A 25792-nucleotide genomic window follows, 5' to 3' on the forward strand; every position below is an offset into this window, starting at 1 on the left:
GGGTATTTTCATTGGCTTGATGGGAGCAAGACACAGGAATGAAATTTTGGGAAACATCTTTTCTAGTTACTTCTTCTCTTCTGTGATATGCCCCAAAGAACCAATTTCATGGGAGCACTAAGCAACAAATTCAAGCATAGTCTAACCCCCACTAATTACATCCTGCTACAAGAATTTGTTTTCTTGGTATTTGGGAACCCAATTAGTGTTAACTATATGATGGCCACTGGTGACATTATCTGAAAGTGTCTAGGTTTTATTGCTGCTGTAGCTCATCCCAGTAAACTCATCTCTGCCAAATTGAGCACAACCCCATTTTACAAGAACACTGCTCATATCGTACAGTGCATATTTACCATGGGTTTGGTAATAGCTTTACCCCAAAGGACATAGCTTTATCTGTAGAGAAGTCAAAAGAAATGCAATGCAGTCACCCACATTCCATGGGACAATATCTACTGCTTTGGCTTCTCAGCTGTTTGCGCCAAAGCGCACAGGTGCTCATAGTGCCCCAGTACTCTTCATACTGACATACTAGTCTTGGGAAGGCTAACATCATGGGATATGGTGCTGTGCAGATATATCCCAGTTAACTTACTTAAGTTATCATAGGTGTCAGGGCAGGTTTAGACCCTAAGGCTCCATAAAGTGTAGCTTCTTCTGGCAGCTCTGCTCAAAGGACTGGATGTCTTTGATATGAAGGCTGTATTAGGCAAGGCTGAGCACTATAGCAGGTAGACTGCTTTGGGTACCGTAACAGCCTTGCAGGCTAGTCTGATTATCTCCACATGGCCTGGTATAGTGCTGTGTTGGTGTCCCTTGTGAAAAGCAGTGCATTTTGTCATTGTGCACTTTAAGTGTGGAATTACTTTTTGGTAAAGAGTGTGCTCTGCTGATGCCTTCCTTGTTTGTGATCAAAGCCCTGCTTGGGCACAGAGGTCTGCTGATGTGTACTGCTGTTTAACAGACTTGCAGCTGTTAGAGCTCCTGACTCTCAAAGAAAACAGAAGCTCACAAGGAGTAAGTAGTCCCCTTCAAACAGCAAGGGTTCTCAAAGAAAGGGCTGTTTCTGAAGTATGAAATAAATAACCTCATAAAGAGATCCCAAAAAGCATAGTAGAAAAGAGATTTGCACATCTGTCACATGGATCCTTTGCTAAGAGCTCAGTCCCATCTCAGTGAGTGGCCTTTTCCATGGGAATATTTGGGAGTCTGGTGCCATGAAATCCTGTAGGCAGAGAGCTGACACCGATTTGCACTGACTGTTCACTCCAAGTTTTTCCAAGTTTCCTGACCTCCCAACATCTTCTCTGAGTTTCTCCTAATAGAAGTAGTCCTCAAAAATCTTTAAGAAACAGCACAAGATGAGAAAAGGAGAGCTGTGTGATTCTGGCTTCCCATATTGTTTTAGAAGAACTGCTGGTTGGACTCCATAACCTCCATCATTGAGGACATACCAAGTTTGCACTGGGTATTTGATTGGTCTCCCTGCTAATGAACAACAACAAAAATAATCTTGTGAAACAGGCTAATCAGAAAAAAAATATTTTTGAGTTATCTGAACGTCGAGGAATCAAATGTAAGCTTTAACTTGTGGGGTTTATTTCTTCAAATTACAAAAATAAAACTCCTCTTAAAAGGACAAAAAAACCCAACAACCCCAACAAACCCAGCATTTGTTCCCATACAAGAAAGTTTGATCTTGCTTGATTGTGTTTGGGTTTTGGCATGGTAACAGTGTCAGAACTGGCAAGTTCCAGAGAAAAGATTAAATTTTTATGAAAAGACACCTTCTGAGATACAAATATTCTGGTGGAAAATTTTTGCTAGCTCTGCTTAGAAGCCAGGTCTTTGTTTCTGGCTTTTGTACAGATGTCTTGCAGGTCTGTGGGAAGAAGCTCGTGGGACAAGTGAGTAAAACCTTTGGTGCTGTGGCACTCACCAATACAAAACATAAGACTTAAGGGGTCTGAACATCACAGTGAGATCTGCAAAACTCTAGTTAGCCATTTGCACATGCTGATCCGTCAGTGGTCTCAGCAGGAGACAGACTGGCTGGTACAGCACAGTGATTCTGGAGCTATTTTTGATTCTCCCAGGGCTGAGCTGGCAGTTTGATATCTGTAGAACCAGGGGCACTTTTGCCTAGAAGACACCACTTTGTATCTTCCTTCTTTCTGCACTGGTGGAGCATGGCTTCTTCCTGTCTGTTGAAGAATTTGATTTACTCTCTTCCACTCACGGGCAGTAATACTTAGTCACCATGTTCATTGCACAACTTTCCCCACTGATGACTGAACCTGCCCTTTATAATGTCACCATAATTTCTTTTTTCTCTGTCTTAGGTGCTCCAAATGACATTTAAGCCTCTCAGATCACAGTACACATACTGAAATGGCTCACAACAATTCGCTTCCTATCCTTCAAGCAATTAAGATCCTGCTGCAGCAATAAGAAACCATCAAAACATCATCCAGAAGGAGCGTAACAAGTAAGAGGCGTTGCAGGAGTTTGAAACTTGTCTTTAGCTTCAAGATGTGAGGATCTGAAAGAAAATATTCTCCAGACAGCTGGTACCGTTATTGTTGCCACTGAGGTCAGCACCTGAGCAAACTGAACAGGAGGTGACTCATTGCTGGAACATCCCTTTCAGCATTCTGCCTATGAGAAAGATAAAAATATCATCATGAAGTCCATCACTTTGCATCGTACTTAGCATTCTCCCATGGCTGTGTGCTTGTGTACTTGATCAGTCATAGTGAACTTCATCTTCTTGCACAGCATAAACTTTCACAATGAAGTGTGGAAAGTATTTTGTGAGTATAATAGAATATGGATCTAAATATATCACATGTTCATTTAGAATTATATGAATGAACATTAGTGCATCTACTGACATCAAAACATTGGATGGTCCTTAGGTTTCAGAGAGGAGAAGAAAACTGATGCATCCTTTACAGATCAGCTCCTGCACAGGTCCAGTTGAGAAGACTAAATTTTCTTTGCTTTCTCTGTCCTGTGATATGAACTCCAGATCTAGGTCACCTTTTTATTCCAGGATCCACAGCAGACTAGGGCTATTGTATCCAACATTTTGTGCCTATCTGGAATATCTCTATCCCAACCTACCTGGTACCACCAGAGTCACAGCATGTAATGGAAAAACCTCCCAGGAGCCAACAAAGAGAAGTTTGTAAGATTTGCAGAATAAGTCTTATACAATTCCATATTTCTCTAGAAATCCGAGTCAGGATTCAGCTCACCTACTGCCAAGTGTCTAGTGAGACTAGACATCTGAGATATAGCTGCCCAAAGGCAACAATAGGAATGACAGTCATCTTGCCAGTCTCAAGGCATCTCTATTTGGGCTAGACACATAGTCAATGGAGGGAAACATGGGCTTCTAGTTTTAGTGTTCTGATCTCTCTTAGATGTCCTTGTTCTGAAAGGAAGAATTATCTCTATTATTAAATTGATGTGAAACTATACATCTCTGATAGTTTGAGAGTACGACGAACTTAGCTTTAGGACTTGCAACATAAGGTCACCTACCTGGAACACCAAGATAAGCAATTGTGTCATCTTACCTTGGTCCAAGTGCATTAGAAGTTGTTGAGAGGTTAATACTGTACCAGGGTTTGTGCTAGATTATGTACATGTGACAGATCCAAATCAATACTAAAGGCGAGAACTTCTTAAAGCTGTGATTACATCAGTAACAGCAATACTAAAACTGCTGTTAGATTTGTACTATCCTTTGACGTAACTCTAGAGTTCTAACTCAACAGTTCAACCTCTACTCTTTGTGTGACACTTACTTTGCTGGTGCCATGTGCGTATCATGGATATGACTGCCTCAAGCGAGAAAGATTTTTTGTGAGAGACTCTTAAAAGTAGATTTCCATGTGCAGAGTTTTATTATTTCCCATGTGATTTGTGTAGCAATATCTTCTGCTTTCTTCAACTAATATCCACACCATTTTAGTTTCTAAATCTCAATTTCCAGTAATTTCGCCCTGCCCTCTCTTCCCCCGGAATCAGAGGTTTGTGGTTAATAGCTTCCTGAGTATACAAGCTGCTTCATAACGTTTTGCAAATTAAAAAGAACTTCCCACTGAAATAAAATGTAAGTCTAATAAAAACACAAAGCAAACTACAGAATAAGGCAATATCCAGATGTGGGATACTGGATGAAATTGTTCTCTTCTTTGGACTTTGTACTGTGGAAATCAAAGTGCTGGTGATCATGGGAAAAGTGCTACTGGCTTTTCTTGTCATAATAAGCTAGTCTTTTCAATATAGTCTGGTCGCTCATTCACTTTATGGCTACAGTTTTCTATTCAGTTTGATCAGCCACTTGGAATTCCCAAGTGTCAGCTGCACAGTTTAAAAACTGCTTTCCAAAGGATAATTATGCAGACCTATTTTTAGATGCTTAAGTACCTGCTTTTAGAAGCAGAAGTGTGGATTTAGGCACCCGTCTTAAAAATGTAGCCTGCAGCAGTGCATTACTGTATAGACTCCAAACTTGGGTGCTGAACTAGAAGTATGGCACTGTGCACATTTCCTTTGTTAGTGTCTCTCCATGGTTTGCTTATTATCAAAGAGACAAGAGCTTACACACTTCCATAAGAAAATGACTCCACTAGAACTAATGCAGGTAATATCAGCCCTCAAAGTGATGGTGGTGGTTTGGTGACAGATCTATCCCACTGCCTTCAATTTTGCATCTCGCCTTGGACTTTAGTCACCCAAAGATTTGACCATGTTTACTAGACAAACTGTATTAATTAGAAGTGCTTTGGGTTTACCAGATTCTCCTGCATTAACTGAAAGTACCAGTGAAACCTACAAGGAGCAAAGTGAAGCCCATTGTAGAAAACCCATGTGAGTGGGATTTGATTAGAGCTTTGGAGCATTTTGTAACTGCTAGAAGAAAACATGATTCCAATTTCAGAGCATCGCTGGCCTCAGTTCATCATAGCCTTGACTGTCCTCTAGGGTTTTCACCACACTGGAGTGAGCCATATTATTGGATACTGTTTTCAAAATGACTTCTTGTTGATTTCCTCAGCTGTAGAAATGTACACATCATCAATCTAGAGTAATCTCATATCTTAAGGGTTATCTTTCACAGTTAAAATTTAGGTCTGCTGGACACAAGTGAATCTTTCCCAAGCTAGCTACACCTTTTCTCTATCCTACTTAATTCACTTGTGCATTTTTTTCTCACCTTCATCTGTTCACCTAAGACTACTGCTTCCAACTCATGTGGTCACTCAGACCAAAGCAGAATGGATCCTCCTCCTTCCCCCTTCATGGCCCTCAATCAACCTTTGGTCATTTTTGCATGCCTTTCTCTGCGAATGCTTTGGAGATTGCATAGTTTACTTGCTGTTCACATTTCAAGACTATTATAATACTTCATAGTTCTTCTACGGTGAGTTGTGTTCAATATCCATAACAGTTTTTCAAAATTCATGACTCTCATCTTTCCAGTAACATAAAGCATGTCCTATTGATTTTCTAAGGGGCATCTTGGTTGGCATTTTGAACTTTTTAAAGGGAATTCTACTCCTTAATCTTCTGTCCCTTTGGGGGTATCACTATGCGTGGCTCCTGCCACCATGGAAGGCACAACTAATCACTAAAAGGCATGCTTCTTTCAGATGCATTTAATGTGATTTCTAGAGGAAGCCCTTAATTTCATTAGTCCTGGGAGCATCCTCATAGAATCGTAGAACAGTTAGGGTTGGAAAGGACCTCAAGATCATCTAGTTCCAACCCCCCTGCCATGGGCAGGGACACCTCACACTAAACCATGTTGCCCAAGGCTCTGTCCAACCTGTCCTTGATCACCACCAGGGATGAAGCATTCACAAGTTCCCTGGGCAACCCATTCCAGTGCCTCACCACCCTCACAGTGAAGAACTTCTTCCTTATATCTAACCTGAACTTCCCCTGTTTAAGTTTGAACCCATTACCCCTTGTCCTACCGCTACAGTCCCTTCTTTCACTACAGGATCAATAGTTGCCTGGGCAGTGTTTGTCTCAACAGACATGTAAAACCAGCTAGCGCTGTTGCCTAAAGGAACAGTCCCACTCTTGTTCTGTGCCTGCTGGCTACTTTTTTCCACGGCCTTGAGTCTTACTAGGGAGAAAATCTGACTTCAAAACAACCCATGAAGAAAAAGCTTTTTCACCTTTTTGCAGAAAGACCCATGGTGGCAGAAGGAAGAAGTGGTGCAGGAGGTCAGATCTGTTACTTTCAGTGCTGTTTTATGCCATCCTGAAGTATTTGTTGAACTACAACTATGGGGAAAATATTTATAAAAATACTTGTCATCTCATTGCTTTCCTGTGCTCCCCTGTCTTCCTAGTTGCTGCTTCTAGTGCTTTAGCTTGAAAGCTCTCTGGGGAAGGGACCATTTTTTTGGTGTGTGACTATAGAGACTAACAGAACAGTATCAATGTCCTTGAGGCTCCTAGGTGCTAATGTAACAGCAGTAATCATCATAATCCAAAGGCTGTCCAGTTAGGGTGCTGTTAAAGCAGATTGACCTCTGTGCTGTTTCCAACTCTGTCTCTAGCTGCCTGAGAGAAGTCACATCATTTATCTGTGTCTGTATTTCAGCCATAAGCTCTTCAGGGCAGAGACTGGTTCATGCCCTAGGTTACATACAGGGTTCATAACCTTGCTTGTAAAGTACCTTTAAATTGTTCTGTTTTGGTATCCAGCAGTTCAGACAGGTCAGTAATTGTGCTTGGCCCAGCTGCTGCTTTGAGTGGGATACTTCCTTTGTTTTTTCCAGACCATAAGCCCTCTCCAGGTATTCGTACATGTTGACCACACTGTCTTTGGCTGCAAGGTTTGGGTCTGCGAGAGAATTTTATTTCATGTATCATAGAATCATAGAATAGATAGGGTTGGAAAGGACCTTAAGATCATAGTTTTTAGTATAGATTTTAGGGGTTCTATATAAAAGTCTTGCAGCTGATGAATCACGTAAGAGCAAGTAATATTTTCTTTTCTTCCAGACTGGAAATCTCTTTCTTTTCAAACGTTGTCTTGATATTTTAACCTAATAGCTCCTGCCATTAATGAAGACTCATCTGAGATTTTAATCTAACCCCTAAACACATATACACATCCATAGGAGTTCTCTGAGAGAACCATTGCTTCCCTTGGAGGGCATTGATCTCAACTCAGAAAAGGTGTGCAAATCTTATCCTCCAAACCACAGTTGACACTCAGGTGACAGCTATAACTGGATGAGTTTTAGTTTGTTTAATTTTTTTGCATCCTGAAATTATTAGATAATAATGGTTGAAGACATGGTCAAAATATCAAAACACCAAATTAGCACTTTGCCTGCACTGGTGGAAGCATGGTGGAATTCCCACTGGGGTAGCACATATTTGGTTCCCTACTGGAAGAGTCTGAAAATTGCACAGATTCGCACACTGCCTCATTTCAAATATGATGGTGTGCTTTTCCTATGGCATCCCCTAATTTGGACGCTGCAAAGCCAGATGTTTCCTTTTGAGTTGCTACCGATCACAGGAAAGAAAAAACAAAAGTGCAAAAGATTTGGCAAGTGACAGCTTGAGTGCAGAATTTTGTAATGCTGAGCCTCATATTAAACTAGTTCCAAAACAGGATGTTGCAGCGCATGTCTAATATCCCTTTTCTACCACACCCCAGAACAATTTCTGTTGCTATCTGAGCTATGAATTGCATTAAGAAGCAGCAATCAAATCTCACAAGGAAAGATTATATCTACTTCATCAAGCAGCAGGCAGAGGTTGCATCCATTTTACTATAAGAGATGGACACAAAGGTGTTCTACTTTGAGACACTGTGCAGCTAGAGTCCCCCCTCCCAATGCCCTGACAGTTGTGTTACTACAGCGACAGAAACAATCATCCTGTTTGTTAGTCATATCCCAGACTAGCAGACTTGCACAGTGGAGTTAGCCTTTGCTAATCACTGCTCCTATAATCTATATAGAGCCAGGATAAAAATCAGATATTAATCTGGTCAGTCATATGGCAATTCATGCCATCCTTGATGATCAACATTTGCTCCTTGTGAGTGAATATGCCATAGTTCATTCTGTAACAATCACAGACAGTCTCAATTTTGGGATATAGTTATCAGCATAATTTTGAGGGGTTTAATAACATTGTCTCTTGATCTATGGGATGCCACAAGTTGTGTAGCTTGGGGAAAAGCACTTAAAAAACCTCCATAGTTTGCACTTTTTTTAACAACAGGCTGCTATTTATTATTGGCAAGAACAGAGCACAGGCTTTAGAATCTAAGCAAAAAAGACCTCTGGCAATGAGGAAATGAGCCTAGATATTTTTCATGAATGGGGCAGAGCTGCTTAACTCTGACTGGCTTGTTTTCTTTTCTTCCTATTCACATCACTCAAGTCCCACCTTCCTGCCTTAAAAGGCATCTCGTTCCCTGGCAGCAAGACAAGTATCTGTTTGATGTCAGCACCCTTTTATTTGCTTAAAAGCATCTTTTTTTCAAGCCAGTAAATTGAAAATGACTACCGCGTCGAGAACTAGCCAATTTCCAGCACTCTCTGCAGAACTGGTCTGCTTTCACGTTTGAGAGATATCATTAATTTTCTAATGAATAATGAGATCAGAGAGCTTGCATGCTGTATTATGTGTAGGAAAATGCTTATGTAAATCAGTAAGGCTGCGGTAGCTTCCCAGGGGAACTTTAAAGCTTATCATATCATTAAATCTGATAACAATTCATTTTTTTTAAGCAATGCAAGGAAAAAGAAGAAAAGTCTATTCACTGCCTATTTGTAATAATATGTTTATAATATGAAAGAGAAAGGAAGGCTACTAGATCATATAAGAAAAAACACAACCAAAAATTCCTTAGGCTTTGCAAGCTGCACCCTTTATTGAGGGAAAGGCAGCCCATATATTTACATAGCTGAACCTTGTGAAATATGTTGAATGCAATGAAAACATTGTCATAGCCCAATGTTGGCATTCAGTGTGGGTTTCACTTTTCCAGGCTCCCTGAAACAGACTTGAAAACTCTTCTAGCACATCACTACCAGTGACCTTAGAGGCACCTTCCTCATATTCTGCTGCTTCTTCCTTCCCATGTTAATAATGAGCTCAATGAAATGAAAGTGTCTACCTTCCTTTTAACTTCCTTTCAGCATCTTAGTGACAGGAATAGTTTTGGTTTGTACTGGGGCTAAAGAAAGACATCAGGATACCGTTTTCCCAGTGGGACCAAGAGCTGCTCCATGGATTCTATTCATCACATTTACCACCTAGAAAATTTTTAATTAATCTTCCTGTTTCCTTCTTCCCCTGCCTGTGCTGAACATAAACAACATTTGATTTGCCAGTGCCGTTAACTCTGCAAGTTACAGTATATATTGAGCCAGCATCACTTGTTTCTCTGCGAAGTCAAAAGTGTCAACATCACTTTTCTTGGGTTGAACTCATACAGAAATATGCCCATTCTTGTGTTCAATACTCTTGTGCCTTGGACAGTCCTGCCAAGGGGTCAGGTAGCCCTGTTTCTCTGGATTTGTGGGGATGACAGCTCTGTGTGTAACTTAGCAGAGAAAGGTAGTGGTCGGGGTAATTGTGGCTGCCTGCAAACATGCTGCTGCTGCTGCAAAAAAAATCATTCCTGGAGTTTTTAAAAGGGGTCTGTGGAAGACAGATGTGGGAACTTGGTGCTTATCAGCTCTTTATATCTTTTAGAGTATCCTTTGATATACTTCTTTCTCAATGTGTAGTCATAAACTTCCCCCCTAACATAGGGCAGTTGCTACATCACTTCTCATCTCCCCTACACATAAGGCTACAGGTGAGCCTTAGGAGATGAGACATGTTCTTACTGCTGTTATGTTGGGTAATCAGTGATGACTCATTGAATAATGACTAATGGTATTGTGCACGTTGAATCTTACAGCATTTTGCAAAAAAACCCCCTTGCTCCTTCCTAGGAATGCAAAGATGGATTTAAAATGAGATACTTTCCATTAACCCAACCTGATGTGACACATCCTCTTGCTTCGTATGGTGCAGGGTTGCAGTGACCTCTGCCAGCCATCTATGAGAAGCCCTAAGTGAGTACTACTGGGTGCTGGGGGAGTACATGCTGGTAGGTCTGTGCTGATAGGAAGACAGAAGATTCCTCTTTTTATCCTAGACTGTTCCCACTTCCATGCTACATAGTGGATTCATGTTTTTCTACATTTGCTAGGAAGGGGGGAAGAATGCATCTGTTCCTCAGGGATGATGAACTGAAATTGGCCCTGATTCAGGAAAAAAAAGTCTATTCAGGATAGCACTTAAACTGAGACATAAGTGCCAGCCTGAATAGGGACAGAGTTAAGCCTCTGTTTAAATGCTTTCCTGAACAGGGGTCATTAACACTAGCTCTCTCACTGAACAATGGATTATTACTAATGGAAGCAGCTAGCACTCAGATAGGCATCCAAACTTTTTCGCGCTTTCTTTAACTTCACTATTTTCTGCTGCTACTTGCAGGCCAGTTGGCTGCTGCACACTTAGAGATCCGTAGAAGAGAAGGCTCCCAGCAATCTGCCAAGAGAGCCATTCAGCTTTGAAGTGCTGGTTTGGAGGGCAATGGCATGAGGTGGAGAATCAAAAGTGTCGTGAGACAGGTGGGGATTCCCTTTGAACTCGAGGAGTAATGACCACCTTTTTCTGTTGAAAACTTGGTCAGCCGATCACCAAGTAACAATACTGCAAAAAATTACAAACTGACACAAATAAACATTTTGGCTGATTTCAAAATAAATCTGATTTTTTTTTCAGTGTCTTGTCAGAAAACTAAGCAGATTTTGTTCTGTCATCAACATAAGTTGAATGTTGCCTGTCAAACTGTGAATAAAATGGATTTATCCATAAAACGATAGTTTAAAAAAACATATGGATTCATTCAAAACTCTTTTCAAACACATTGCCCTTCCCTAGTATAAAATTTTGGATGTATTTTTCATATACAGATCATCCACAGACAGTTAAGTAAAATTCAGCTGTATTTGCTATCTATCTGACTTCTGCTCTCCAGTTTATGAGGTAATGCAGGAGCAGAAGCAAAAGGATCACCAGTGAGAGAGCAACTACACATATAGATTATGTGCACATTTAGCTTATTTATTATGGAAGTTTTGGCATAGTTCATGAGGCTCCATGTATTGTACACCAGTTTTGTTATTTCTGCTAAATCATGGGAGATTGTGGCCTTCAGGAAGGAGATGACAGTAGGGACGGTGTTAGGCAGGGCTTTAAAAGCCTCTAATGGGGCTCAGTGCCCAGTGCAGAGACTGGTGGGACAATGTCATGTGTCTGGAAGTGTGCACAGGTCGTTAATTTGGTTTTTGCAACATGATTTACTGAAGGTATATGTCATCTACCTCCACTTCAGCAAGGCTTTTGACAGCGTCTCCTACAGTATTCTTGTATTCAAGTTAGGATGTTATGATCTGCATGGGTAAAAAGCTGCTTGGATGATAGAGCTCAAAAGGCAGTGGCTAATGGGTGTTAACCTACTTGGAGGCATAGAACAGACTCTGCAGGTGTCTCTAATAGGTCCCATTGAACATCTTTATCAGTGGCATAGAGGGGTGGTGGAGTACTTAAGTTTGCAGATATCATCAAATTGCAAGCATCAGTAAATTTTTACAAGCTCAGGAATGTTGTGTCCCGACTAGAAGGAAGTGCAGCAGGAGGGCCAGGAGACCTCCTTGGATGGATAAGTGGCTGCTGAGGAAACTTTGAGGGAAAAAAGAGGCTTATGAAAGGTGGAAGCATGACCAGGTGGCCTGGAAAGAATACAGGGATGTTGTCCATGAAGCTAGGGACCAGGTTAGGAAAGCTAAGTCCCAGTTAGAATTAAACTTGGCTAGGGATGAGAAAGATAACAGGAAGAGATTCTATAATTACACAGCAAATAAAAGACAGACTAGGGACAATGTGGGCCCACTCCAGAAGCCATCAGGAGAACTGGCTACCCTGGATGTGGAGAAGGCCGAGGTTCTTAATGACTTCTTTGCCTTGGTCTTCACTGGCAAAGGCTCTGACCACACCTCCCAAGTCTTGGAATGCAGACGCAGGGACTGTGAGAATGAAGACCTTGGGCTCACTGTAGGAGAGGGTCTGGTTCAAGACCATCTTAAGAACCCGAACGTACACAAGTCCATGGGACCTGATGAAATCCATCCACAGGTCCTGAAGCAGCCGGCGAATGAAGCTGCTAAGCCACTGGCCATCATATTTGAAAAATCATGGCAGTCAGGTGAAGTTCCCGATGACTGGAAAAAGGGAAATATAACCCCCATTTTCAAGAAGGGGAAAATGGAAGACCTGGGGAATTACAGACCAGTCAGTCTCACCTCTGTGCCTGACAAAATCTTGGAGCACATTCCCCTGGAAGGCATGCTAAGGCACATGAAAAACAACAAGGTGCTTGGTGACACCCAGCATGGCTTCACTAAGGGGAAATCCTGCCTGACCAATTGGGTGGCCTTCTATGGTGGGGCTACGGAACTGATGGACAGGGGTAGAGCAGTTGATGTCATGTGCCTGGACTTGTGCAAAGCGTTTGACACTGTCCCGCATGACATCCTTGTCTCTAAATTGGAGAGACATCAATTTGATATGTGAACCACTCGGTGGATAAAGAACTGGCTGGATGGCCGCATGCAAAGAGTTGTGGTCAATAGCTCAATGCCCAGCTGGAGACCAGTGACAAGTGATGTCCTCAGGGATCGGTGTTGGGACAGGTTTTCTTCAATGTCTTTGTTGGTGACATGGACAGTGGGATTGAGTGTGCCCTCAGCAAGTTTGCCGATGACACCAAGCTATGTGGTCCGGTTGATATGCTGGAGGGAAGGGATGCCATCCAGAGGGACCTTGACACGCTTGTGAGGTGGGCTGATGCCAACCTTATGAAGTTCAACCATGACAAGTGCAAGGTCCTACACCTGGGTCGGAGCAATCCCAGGCACAGCTACAGACTGGGCAAAGAAGAGATTCAGAGTGGCCCTGCGGAGAAGGACTCGGGGGTGCTGGTCGATGAGAAAATGAACGTGAGCCGGCTCCAGTGTGCGCTCACAGCCCAGAAAGCCAACCGTATCCTGGGCTGCATCAAAAGGAGCGTGACCAGCAGGTCGAAGGAGGTGATCCTGCCCCTCTACTCTGCTCTTGTGAGACCTCACCTGGAGAATTGTGTGGAGTTCTGGTGTCCTCAACATAAAAAGGACATGGAACTGCTGGAACAAGTCCAGAGGAGGGCCACGAGGATGATCAGGGGACTGGAGCACCTCCTGTATGAAGACAGGCTGAGAAAGCTGGGGCTGTTCAGCCTGGAGAAGAGAAGGCTGCGTGGAGACCTCATAGCAAAGGATGTTGGGGAGGGACTCTTCATTAGGGACTGTAGTGACAGGACAAGGGGTAACAGGTTAAAACTTAAACAGGGGAAGTTTAGATTGCATATAAGGAAAAAATTCTGTAAGGGTGGTGAGGCACTGGAATGGGTTGCCCAGGGAACTTGTGAATGATCCATCCCTGGCGGTGGTCAAGGTCAGTTTGGACAGAGCCTTGGGTGACATGGTTTAGTGTGAGGTGTCCCTGCCCATGGTAGGGGAGTTAGAACTAGATGATCTTAAGGTCCTTTCCAACCCTAACTATTCCATGATTCTATGATTCTAAGTATGTTGCAGGCAGGGTGCCATTCAGAGGCACCTAGGCAGGATGGAGGAATGTGATAACAGGAACCTAACAAAATTCAACAAGGTCAAATGCCAAATTTTGGGAAGAATTACTCCTGGTAATGGTACAGGCTGGGAACTGGCTAGCTGGAGAACAGACCTGCTGAAAGGGACCTGCTTGGTAGACAGTGAGCTGAACATGAGCCAGCAGCGTGCCCTGGGAAGAAAATACACTGACAATATCTGGGCAGTATTAGCAGAATAATAGCCAGCATGTTGAGGGAAATGATTATCTCCCTCTACTCAGCACTTTTTAGACGATAAAAGCATACAGCATTCAGTACTTCGACCCCCAAGAAGAAGTAAGACATTGACAAAGTGGAGAGAGTTCAGCAGAGGGACCCCAAGAGAAGGCTGGAGCTTGTACTCCATGCAGAGATGCAGGGGGAATAGGGCTTGTTCAGCTTTGAGAAGAGAAGGCTCTTCACAGTGGTGCATATCAGGAGAACAAGAGACGAAGAACATAAATTGACAGAAGGGAGTTTCTGACTAGACATAGGGAAAAGCTTTTCAATCATGAGGTCATTCATGATTTGTAACAGGTTGCCCAGACAAAACTGCGCAATTTCCATCTGTGAAGGTTTTCAGATCAAGCCCTGAACAACAGGCTCTGGTCTCTTGCTTAAATCTCTAGTCAACCTTATGAGGTCCCTTCCCAAACTCATTTTCCCAGTGACACTGTCCTACAACTCAGACTCTTAATGATTTCCCTTCTCTATTCTTGTTTTCACAGTCCTGCACTCCTCTTTCAGACCTCAGAGCTGTCTTTCACCGAGGATGAGTTCAGAACCACATATCTGAATAGAGAGAGGAGGAGAAATCTGGGAGAGAGGCAATCACTGCAGGGTCAGAAATGGGCACTTGTCAGGATTAGATTTTGTTGATGGATTTGACAAAAAACCTCAAAGTAGTGACTGATTGATGTAACCAGTTTGTCTTTACATTGAAAATCTTTAAATTTTCAAAGGAGCATGGACCCTGGAATTAGAGTTACTCATAACAGTGAAAAATAGAAAGAAAATTGAGCTCTGTGTTGCAAATATCTGTAACATATGATAGAACAACAGTTCTTCAAACTCTTAACACTCAGATTTCTGAATTTAACATGACAATTCTAATGTCACCTGAAGGACCTGGTTCTGCTCTTGAGCTCATGTTGAAAGTATCCTGCTAGTGCCAAAGCTTCCATGTTGATTCATCAGTGCCACAAATTTGCATCTTTTATGGATTTAGAAGACTATTGTGTAAAGACTAGTGTGTAAAGCTCTTTTGTAGGATTGTGTGAGTGACCTCTTTTCAATTGCTGAAATCAGTGTTGTAGAATTATGATGGCATTCTTTCTGACACACTCTTCCTATTGCAAGGAATGTGTACTTGTAAATAACACCGCATGCCCAAGAAATAGTTATGAGTTTCACCCAAGCGCTTGAGTAACTGAAAATGTTACATCCTTAACGTTCCACTTCTGCGGTGTTACAAACCAGCTGATGTTCATATGAAGGCTAGCCCTAATTGCTGGAAGATGACAAGAAAGTACTGGTATTTAATTTTGGCATGTATTTTCGCATTTATTGAATGACATCAGCTTCAGCAGGCTTCCCATGAATCAATCAAACACTGACATTATTCATTCATAAAGCTGGACAGTCACGCCCTCCCTTGTGAGCAGGAAATACAAGACATGCTACAAAAATAACCACCTAATCTTATGCAGTGCCTCTTTCAGGGCACAGGGAACATACCTGCTGTGTTGGTATATATTGACGGAAAGTACACAGAATGAGCCATGTGTTTTGTCTCTGATGGAGTCAGATATACATTCCCTTCTCTTTTTAAAAAGTATTTAGAGGTACTGGATTATTATTTATATATTTGGAGTATGTTTTATAATTGATTGAAGCCTTTATGCTTTTGTAAGGTGCATTTCTTGCTGTAATAAAGGATGAGTACAAGGGAAGAGTCTAGTGGTTTGCAAAAGTCACCAGGATTCATACAGTATCTGTGCAGGAGGTCCAACCTGTAAAGAAAAGAGGTGATGATAAGTGGAAAATCAGAGACCTGCCATTGAATGCGAAGGTAGCAAAAATGCCCAATTTGGGCTGTGGGGATTGGGTTTGAGTTGCCATTTGATCAGATTTATAGCAAAAACTGCTAACCTGCTTCTCCCATGCAGTGTGGGAGTATTCCTGCAGCCCAGAGCTAAATTTCTCCCACATTCTTCCGATTTCAAATTGCTCTGCTTCTCCATGTGAGTAATTGAGTATCTGTTGGGGCAGAAAACAAGAAGGGAATTTGCTAGCACATGACATAGGACACTCACCCAATTTCTAAGGTCAAACTTTCTTGACTCAGATGCACTTCCTTGGAGATGTTTCATTTGGATAAGGTGGCTGCTCCTACTGACTGATTCCAACTTCATCCAGGCAGAAGGGCCCCCAGTCAATGGGAAACTGCAGGAAAGCAGGAGCAGTGGTGCAGAGGCAGCAGCTTGGGAGCTGGCTGTGCAGTAAAGCTGGAGAACAGTGAGCTGGAGAAGTGGGATTGGAAGACCCTGAAAGGGAGACAGGACTTCACTGCAGCTGGCAGGGGACCAGCCATAGCTGTAGCCTTGGCCTGCAGGCAAGACACTGGGACAGAAACATCCCCATACGATGTCTGTGTTATTGCTCTTGTATGGTCTGCACACAGGGGCCCGGCTAGGAAGGGCTGTTTTGTTCTTTTCCCTGTAACCGTCCTTGAAGTTCTGTCCAGGACATTTGCAACAGTTTGCTCTGGCTTGTCCAGCAAATCTACTGTTTGCTGTTTCATTGAAAACTGTGCGTGTTGATGCAAACCCAGTGAAGGCTGCAGCCTGTAATATGCTTCTGAATCTCTTGGTGCTTGCACATGAATTTCAGATATCAATCCAAATTAGCATGGTGTGACAAAGGACTACTGTGCTACAACACATGTCAGTGCCTACTGGTGGTGTGGGTTGTACCAGCAGCAGTCTGGGTGCATGTGGAAGCTTGACAGAAGTTGCATGGGCACTGCTTCCACTTTCCGAGGGCCTGTCCAAACCCTACTCTGCTCAAATTTTGGGTTCTTATTTCTTTTTTTTACCCTTTGTAGTCTTCATTTAGCATATGTTTTCAAGCATTTTTCTGCAATATATACAGCAAAATAGTGTTATATTTTAATAGGAGACCTGAAATCCACATGAGTTTACAGCACCTCAAGAGCTCAAGATGAATATTCAGTAAACACTACTATGAGACTTTAAAGCATTTGATTGGAAGCAGCTGTATCCTGTGTTCTTATTCTGGATGTAAATCAAGGAGACCTCCACATATAGATATGATGTAGATGCTACCCAGGGGGTATGCCTTTCTGCTCCCATAAAGATAGAAAGCGAAGCTAGCTGACTTTTCATAGAAAGCAGTCAGCACATCCTAATAGCAAACACCAAATTTTCTTCTGTTGCAACCTGTTTTGTTCCTTCTACTGCAGCCTATTTTGCCATATGTTTAGGTATTTATATCTTTAGCTGCAGATGGTTACATGATTGTTTGATGTTTTGATCATACAGAGGTCTTAATTGGGCCACATTCCTGTGTTGCTAGTTACAGTCCAGATTTCTAGCAACTGCCTTTAAGATGTTTCTGTTTGAAAAGCCATCCCTCCAGAGCTGCCCAGCCAAGAGTGACAAACTCCTCCTGCCCTGTAATCCTAAGGTTTTACAGTTTAAAGCATACTGTACTAAAGAGCATGATCATTGTCCATGCTTTCTCATTCTGGGATTTTCCAGACCCAATGGACAGGATGTATAGCTGTTGTTTGCCCCTAATGCCAGATTTGGAACAACAGTCAAGCAGCTGTCCTGGAGCAGAAAGTTAAGAACAGGAGAACAGTGGCTGGGAATAAAATTTTAATTTGTCCTGTGCGAGAAACATGAGAAATAGTTAATCCTTGATCTGTCTTCCCCCACAACTCCACTGACACAAATAGATGTGGAGTGTTGCATTAAAGCATTACATCATTGGGACAAACCCTAATGGGCTTATTTACGGCCAATGCAAAGCTAGACAGAGCTAGATTCTGATCTCTGCTTGCCTGGTGTAAATTGGGAGTAACTGCAGAGATAAACTGACATAACCAAGATTAGAGTCTGGCCTCTTTGTTTGTAGCTGTTTTTGGAAGCAGCTGGCTTTTAGAAATTAAGGATGTCACATAAATCACTGGTAACAAAGTGGTTCTGGACTTGAGCCTCCAGCAGCTTCTGACCATCTATCTCTGCAAAAGTGATGGTTCTCCATGCAGCTGTTTTGTGTCCAGAGGCTTTCAGTCGAATGGAGTGGACAATCCTACATCTCCTACAGCCTCAAGGAATCAATGATATTTGTGTAGCACAGGAAATAGAAAGAGGCAGCTTACGAAATGCCATCCAACCAGAGATGGACTCTAATAATGGAAGTCTGTGAGCTTGAAGCAGCCATATCTCATCTGCTTAGCTCTGGAGGGAGAACGGTGTTTGATAACAAAGCCTTGATAACAAAGTAGATCCTTTAGTGAGATATGTCCTGTTCATGAGTACAGGCACTATCCTTTGGATACAGCCAAGGCAGAGTAGGTAAATAGGTGTGAATAAATGCATCTCACCTATTTTTAAGCACCTTGAGAGGAGGAATGTAGAGTCATTTGTTGCCCTTTTATATGAAATGTGGCTGTTATTTTAAAAGGCCATGATATTATACATACAAAATAAGCTGAGACTGCATTGATTTTTGAATACGTGCACCCCAGGATGATGATCATGGGGTCCTATGCTCTGCTTTTTCAATTCTAGGGTTGGAGGGCGGTGTATTTCACCAAACAATTAGTTACCTGCCTGGGAAGAGTAGAAGGATATGACGCTATGTAGACTGAGGCTACATTGGCCAGAGGGCCATTTTTACACCTTGATACTGCTGTTACAGATCAAGGTGAATATAGGCTTTATTTTTCAGTAGTGAGTTTGAGGAATAGTTTAACTAATAAGGGTTGGGTTTTTTTTTTTTGTGGGGTTTTTTGTTTGTTTTGTGGGGTTTTGTGTGTGGGTTTTTTTTTTGTTTTGTTTTGTTATTGGTTTGTTTGGTTTTTTTCTGTTAAAATTGCTAAAAGATGATGTCTACTTTGGGACAGATAATTTTCAAATATACAAACTGATGTAGCCCCACCAGCATCAGTTTGCGCTGCCTGAAGATCTTGCCCACACCTTCATTATCTTAAATTGCAGACACTTCCAGGTTACTGTAACTGGACTGCAGCTTTTGTCTCCTCTGATATATTTCTTCTATGCAAAGTTTGTTCTCTTCTCTGGAGTCTCAGATAGGAGTCTTATCAGTGTAAGCAATGTATTTGATATGTCTTAATGAGTGGTGCAGTTCCTGGTATCTGTTGTAATGTTTGTATTTGAGAAGACCAAGACCGGTTTACTGTAAGGAAAGCTAGGAGACAACTTGATTATGGTTGGTGGTGAGCAAAAACTCCTGCCAGCCAAAACCTTACCCATAAAACATGCTATAGGCAGCTGAGCAGACACAATCACGTGAAGAGAGATTAAATTCATCACTTCAATATTTAACGGTGTTCCAGTTTGAAAATAGCAGACAAACTTTTGTATGCATTATGCAAAAATCTCCAGATACAACCCAGATTCTGCATTGTTTACTTTGATGCTTTTGCATGTATTCCCAGTCTTCAATGATGACTGCTACCTTCTTTGGTTTAGAGAGGTTATCTTTTGCATATACAAAGCATTCATTTGAATGCAAGTTGCAAAGATAAATGTAATTGGCACTGGCATTAAGTGCCTAACACAGCAGCTTGAGAGGCCATGTGATGAAGGTATCAGCATCTGCAGAAATAAAAGCCAAAGTTCTGAGTATGTGGGGTCATCAGCAGCCTATTTTTGTGGGTTGCAGGAAGGTTCTCTGTTAGGATGAACTAAAGACAGATTTGAAAAGAAACCTGTTCCACCTTCCTGGTTTGCAAGTGCATTTCCCCACACTTGTCTGTTTTCTTTGGAAGTGTCTCTCTCAACTATTGGGATAGCCTGATTCTGCTCAATTCATTAACCAACTAGAAATGTGCTGGAGCAGGGGGAGCTGCTCTGCCTAAGGTGTAGCTGTGGTTTTTGTTATGAGTGAGTACCTGGCAGGCTTTGCAAAGGACAATAACTGATACCTTCCTAATGTGAGAGCAGCAGGAGCCGGGCATGCTGGTGGAAGGCAGTGCCGCTGCAACAGAGGGAAGAAGTTGCTGACACCCAAAGAAACGAGAGAGGGTGTGATAGGAAAGACAAATATTTTGAGAAATTCTGTTTGCAAATGGGGGCCGAACGGCTGCTAGAAAACCGGGGCATGAAACGTGCTTCCTCTTCTCTAAGAGAATCATTTCCAAAGGGTGGAGCTGTAAAATACCTCGGTATTGTAGTTAGCGTTTCAGTAAAATATTGTTGTAGGACAGAGGTCTCTGCACATAGAATCTCTCCTGACTCCCTATCTCTCACAAAAATTCTGGCACTCCTTCATTAAAGGGATCAAAATTCATCCTAGAGTAGATGCCAGCTGTAGCTTGAGCTTTTAAATGCTTCCAGTTTCATGTGAGAGAGTTGCAATTTCTCCTGGGGGTGAGGAAAGGGACCATGAAATTTCCTGTTGAGAGCAGGAAGCGTGTGTGAAGGATGCCTGTGTCTCCCATGCATAAGGGTTGTTATGTGAAGGGTATGATGTCTGCCCCAGAGTTGCTTAGGGACTGGCTTTGTTTACTCCCTTTTGGGGCATGTGTGAAGAACCAGCCGCAGTGGGCAGGACGCTCCTACAGCAGAGGGCACATGCAGAAAACTCCATGTAGGAAGGCCTTAAGGGGGTCACCTTCTGGAAAAAAGGGCTCTTGTTTCAGAGAGGGATGTATATGAAGGGCACATTATGGCTTTCAAAGCAGGCTTCAGCCTTCAACTCTGTGTTGAGCTTTCTGCTTCTATGGTCTCAGGTTTCCCCTGGCTCTGTGCTTCAAATCCCTGCCTGCAAACTGCCTAGCGGGATGGGAAGCTCTGCAGGGCAGGGGCTTTATCTCCTCATGCATCTGGACCCAGGAAACCCTTAATTTGCTGGACCTCTAAGCGTTATTGTAAGGCAGATAGTAAATAAGAGTATTGACATGATTATTTTGTAAAGCAGCAGCTTGGCAGACTACAGAAGAAATATGTACAGATAAAACGACCTTGTGATTTTGAAAGCGAGACCCAGTATTTGTTTTGAAACACATTGCCTCAATGACCCTGCTAGTTCTGCAGACATGTCCTGCCTGGAAATGCCAAAACAGGTTGTACGATGTATTTTTAACCAAGTTAAGGTTTTGTTGAAATAAAGAATATCAATCAAAGGCTGTTAGGCCAGAAGGCCACATTCCTTTCGCTGTTGTTGATTTCATCAGTATCTCTTGTCTGAAAGCCTGTGCTGACAGGGCATCAGAGGAGGACTCTTGGGGTGAGTGAGGAGAACTCCTGGGGTGAGTGGGGAGAACTCCTGGGGTGAGTGGGGATGAGTGAGGGGAGCCACACATATCTGCATCACTGTCAAACGGGTGTCATTGGAGGTCAAGTTCTCAAGCTCCAGAGAGGACCCTCCAACGCCCAGTGATTAGTCAAGAGGAGAGCCAGACACCTTCCACAGAACAGAAACAGCATTAATTGGAGCGTGACAAGGAGAAGTAGAATATAATACATGGGGGTGTGCAAGGGAGGTGCTGTTCACCGCTCCAGTAAAGTGGGAAAGGATTCATCCCTCTCCCTGCCTCACATCCCAGGGTATGTTCTAAATGAGATTGGTGTGTCAGAACTTTCTGACTATCATGCAGAGGTCCTTCAAGTGTATGTGTTGGTGTTGGTTAATTACAGCTTGTTTTGGGTGAATATCATGCTAGGATTTGAGCCCATGTGAAATTGTAGGTCATGGGCATGTAGTAGAGCAGAATTGGGTGATTTTTCCTTCCTCTTAGTGGCAAATGCAAACTTTGCTGAAGAAATTCCAGTTTTGTTGTCTAGAAGCTGTTCATAAATTTGAATAGTATTTGCTGTAAATTTGTTCAGAGAAAAAAGTACGTTAAGATACACTGACAAAACCAAAGGAAAAATATATGCAATCCTTTTTATCAGCATCAAGAATACGTGAGAGACAAGTTCAAGCCTCTTGTTTTCCTGATGTCACGTGATCCTACATTGCTTCCCATCACAATTTTGTGTTTGGGGTGTTTTGGTTGGTGATGTTCATGATTGCTCCTACTGGAGCCATCCTGCTCTCTCAGGAATACTTAAATATTTACCAATCTGGGGGACAGGGATGGGGAGGGGGAGCTGGAGGTGGGAAAAAGTGATCGCCAGCCTGTCCCCAGGACGCTTACCAAAGAGAGAGAGCATCTGAGTCGCCGGCTCTGATCTCTTGCATGTTTGTTTAAGCAAAGAGGACTTGGGTCAGCCGAGCGATTGAGAGTAGCTTTCACTCCTCTCCTGGTGAAAGCACTGAGGCGGTGAAGACACTGCCCTGAGATGTGAGTCTCCTAAGACAAAAGGAGGGTTCTAAACTTCAGGCAACCTGCCTGAGCAACCCCACCACTTAGTACTGGAAAAGGGAGGGCACAACTACTTCCTCTCCCTAGCCAGTATTTTTCAATGTTCATTTTATCTATTTTTCTTGTTCTGTTTTGTTTTAACTGAAAAGTAAGAACCTCTTGCTTCAAGTCCAAAGTGCTTTATTCACTGCAAGCTGAAATCTTTTGTTTTGGAGTGGGAAAAAAGCAACTACCAAATCATTGACCTAAAATTGATCCTGCTCTTTTTCTTGGAGTGATGGAAGGAATTTAAAATCACCATTTGCCAAGAGGTATCCTGGCTTCCTCAGCCTGTAAATACCTGTGGAGGTGGTTCAGGTGAAGCTGAGAAGGAAGTGGGTGACTTAGGAGGAGAGGCTTTGCCGGGGAATGGTGGGATTTTGCAGCTGCCTGAGTGCTCTACTGCCTGTTGGCCTTGTGTCTGTCTTGCTCCATCTGGGACCTAGAAACCATTAACCATTCCCAAGGTTTTGTCAAAACTTTTACATTTCCATACAAATTTGGGGGTTTGGGCAACTGGAAACTATGACTTTAAACATTTTTTTTAAAGTATTATAATTTTTCTCACTTTTTATTCTGAAACTTTAACCAAGGATGAAAGAATTCTAAAAAGTTGTCCGCAGTTGCAGAGACATCAAGACCAGAGATATGAATACAAATCAACATCAGCTACATCTTGTTCTGATGCTGCACAATGAACTAACCTCAAGGCAAGAAATTTGTTTTAGCAGCTGAGAAGCTCCTTACTTTGTTTTTTTTCTCCCTGCAGTTACCCATGGCTCTTCACATTTCATTGTTATTCATAGGGTTGTGTGGATGTGGAATGTTAGAGCACTTCTATGAATCACCTTTTTGTGCAAACCACATGGAGTGATTGAGGCTAGAGGAATTACAGAAACATATTAATGTAGAAATTCAGAAATATAGCACATCATCTCTGTTGCTATAAGTAACAAAAAAAAAAAAGCTCAAGGTTTTTTCTGGAGGCCTGAAAGCTTTTTTGTTCTTATTCAAATTAAAAATACATAAATAAAACAAGATCTGGGAATTGACAGCACAGACTTTGGGGGCTGAGTTTTGTTTTATGAATACAGTGTCCCAGTGTCGTGGTTTAAACAAAGTCAGCCATAAATCACGCAGTCGCTGTCTCACTTCCCCCCCTTCTTGCTCTCCCTCTACTCCCAGAGGGATGGAGAGGAGAATCAAAAAGAATGCAACTCCCATGGGCTGAGATAAGCACAGTTTAGTAACTGAGGTGTAACACAAATCACTATTGCTACCATCAATGATAATAATGATAAAGGAAATAACAAGGGGAGAGAATACAACACCTCAACACCAGCTGACCGATAACTCGCCCACCCCACCCAACTGAGCACCGACCGATACCTCGTCCAACCCCGCAGTGCCCTAGCCCTTCCGGGTAACTCTCCGTTACATCCTGGGCATGACGTGCTGTGGTACGGAATACCTCTTTGGTCAGTTTGGGTCAGGTGTCCTGTCGCTGCTTCCTCCCGCCTTCCCCTCCTCCCTGGCAGAGCACGAGGCTCAGAAAGTCCTTGGTCAGACTTTTGAGCGGTAACTAAAAACATCAGCGTTATCAGCGCTGTTCCCAGGCCAAAAGCCAAAACACAGCGCTGCACCACGTACCAAGAAGGAGAAAAATGACTGCTACTGCTGAACCGAGGACACCCAGTGTATCTCCATTGATTTTACAGAGATTTCTGATGGCTTACACCTTAATAGAGACCAACACCTTGATGATTACCCTACAGCATATTTATTTCTTTCCCCCTTGTTTGCTTACTCACTGATTGATGCTAGTAGGCAACGTGCATTTTCTCACTTTTAATGGATTTGCCTTTTTCATGATGCCTTTTTCCCTGACTTGGACAAAATGATTGTCTTGGCTGTGACTACTTATGGTTTAAGAAGCATCACTGGAAGATAGCTTCTTGAAGTTTTCCCCACTACGCTCTTTTTCAGGCCTCTCTTTTTTGGTAAGACTTTACATCTTCTCAGTGGCACCAGAGGAAGATGAAAATGAACACCAAGAAGAAGCTGAGAAGCTTTTTGCCTTTTTGCTGCCACTTTTTTGTTTTCTTGGCTGTGCTATCTCCCCCACTCTCACCTCTGCCATCTGTGCCCGCTGCCCTGTCTTCACAGCAGGAACTGTCCCTTCCCTTGGATCTGTGGGATCACTGATGCAGCACAGCTCCATTTACCACAGTGCCTCTGGGTGCTGGAAGAAAAGGAGAAAAGATAAGCCATCACTATATAGTAAAGGAAAAATTCACCCTCATTGTCGGGACAATCCTGAGGGAGCCAATAAGGGTATTTTTGTCTTTCCTTACTGAAATTCATCCAGGCCAAAGTGTGATGTATTGGCTGAGCCTGGAAACAGCGGTCCCAGTAGATTGTTGGAGGAGGGTCATGCAGGGCTAGAGGGACTCAGCCTAAGGAGCAGACTGAAAGGGAAGAGCTCAGATTCATGGCAGTTACTGCTGCTGAATTATGTAATGGTTGTTGGCTACAGGGTGGTGACTGCTTGCACGCTCTTTGCCTGTGGCGAAAGAGAGGCAAACCAGGTTACATTAAACCTCAGAAGAAAGTGGCAGAAGTTAAGCACTTTTCCCTTCACACTGGCCATGGAGTAAGAGTGTGTGCACCTACCCAGCTACCTTGGCTCAGCTGGGGTGCTTTAATCCAGTGTTGTTTTACCTCTCTAGTGCTGCCATTGAACTAGGTAAAAAAAAAAAGCAACAACCTGTAGTGAGTGCTTCCAGTTACACTGTGTTTGCCACATCAAGGTTAGCATTTCCAAAGCATGCAAGTGACTTACGAGACCAAATTCAATTTACAGGTAGACTTCGTGGCTCCAAACTGCCTTAATTATTTTTGGAAATCAGACTTTGGGCCAAGTTAAAAAAAAAAAAAAAAAAAAAATCATCAGAATTGCTTAGCATGGAAAACAATGGGATACAAGCTCCTGAGTTACTTGGGTAGCTTTGAAAGCATTACTTGTTTATTTCCTTCTTTGAAGGAGTTTAAAGAGTGACAAATTTGTTTTCCAGAGAAAACCAGTTCTGATTGTAGGATGCAGCTTGAAGTACAGATTGTAGAGTGAAATGGGGTAAGACAGATGCAGCTTTTAAAAGGATAATTACTGATGCACTTAACCGGGGGGTGGTCTCCACATCTGCAACCCCTCCTTCATCTAGTGCCCTTAGGAAGTCAAGAATGGACTTGCCTGAGAAGGGGAGAAGCCCTCTGCCAGAGACGCTGAACCCTTGAGCTGGGTGCTGGCCCTCTGCCTTTGCAGGTTCTTTCTGCCACGGCAGTGCTGCTGCAAGGTTTAAAAGCAC

At 42.7% G+C, this 25792-nt stretch overlaps 1 long non-coding RNA gene across 1 annotated transcript; it reads right to left on the reverse strand.

Annotated features, from left to right (window-relative positions):
- Positions 1 to 15341: 15341 nt before the first annotated feature.
- On the reverse strand, positions 15342 to 25767 carry LOC136010580 (uncharacterized). Its single transcript, XR_010610937.1, has 4 exons — positions 25678 to 25767; positions 24559 to 24669; positions 15956 to 16063; positions 15342 to 15816 (listed from the first exon to the last, which is right to left on the reverse strand). It is a non-coding gene; the product is annotated as an uncharacterized LOC136010580 (long non-coding RNA).
- Positions 25768 to 25792: the final 25 nt, after the last annotated feature.

Source organism: Lathamus discolor, chromosome 1, assembly GCF_037157495.1.
Source record: "Lathamus discolor isolate bLatDis1 chromosome 1, bLatDis1.hap1, whole genome shotgun sequence".
NCBI lineage: Eukaryota > Metazoa > Chordata > Aves > Psittaciformes > Psittacidae > Lathamus > Lathamus discolor.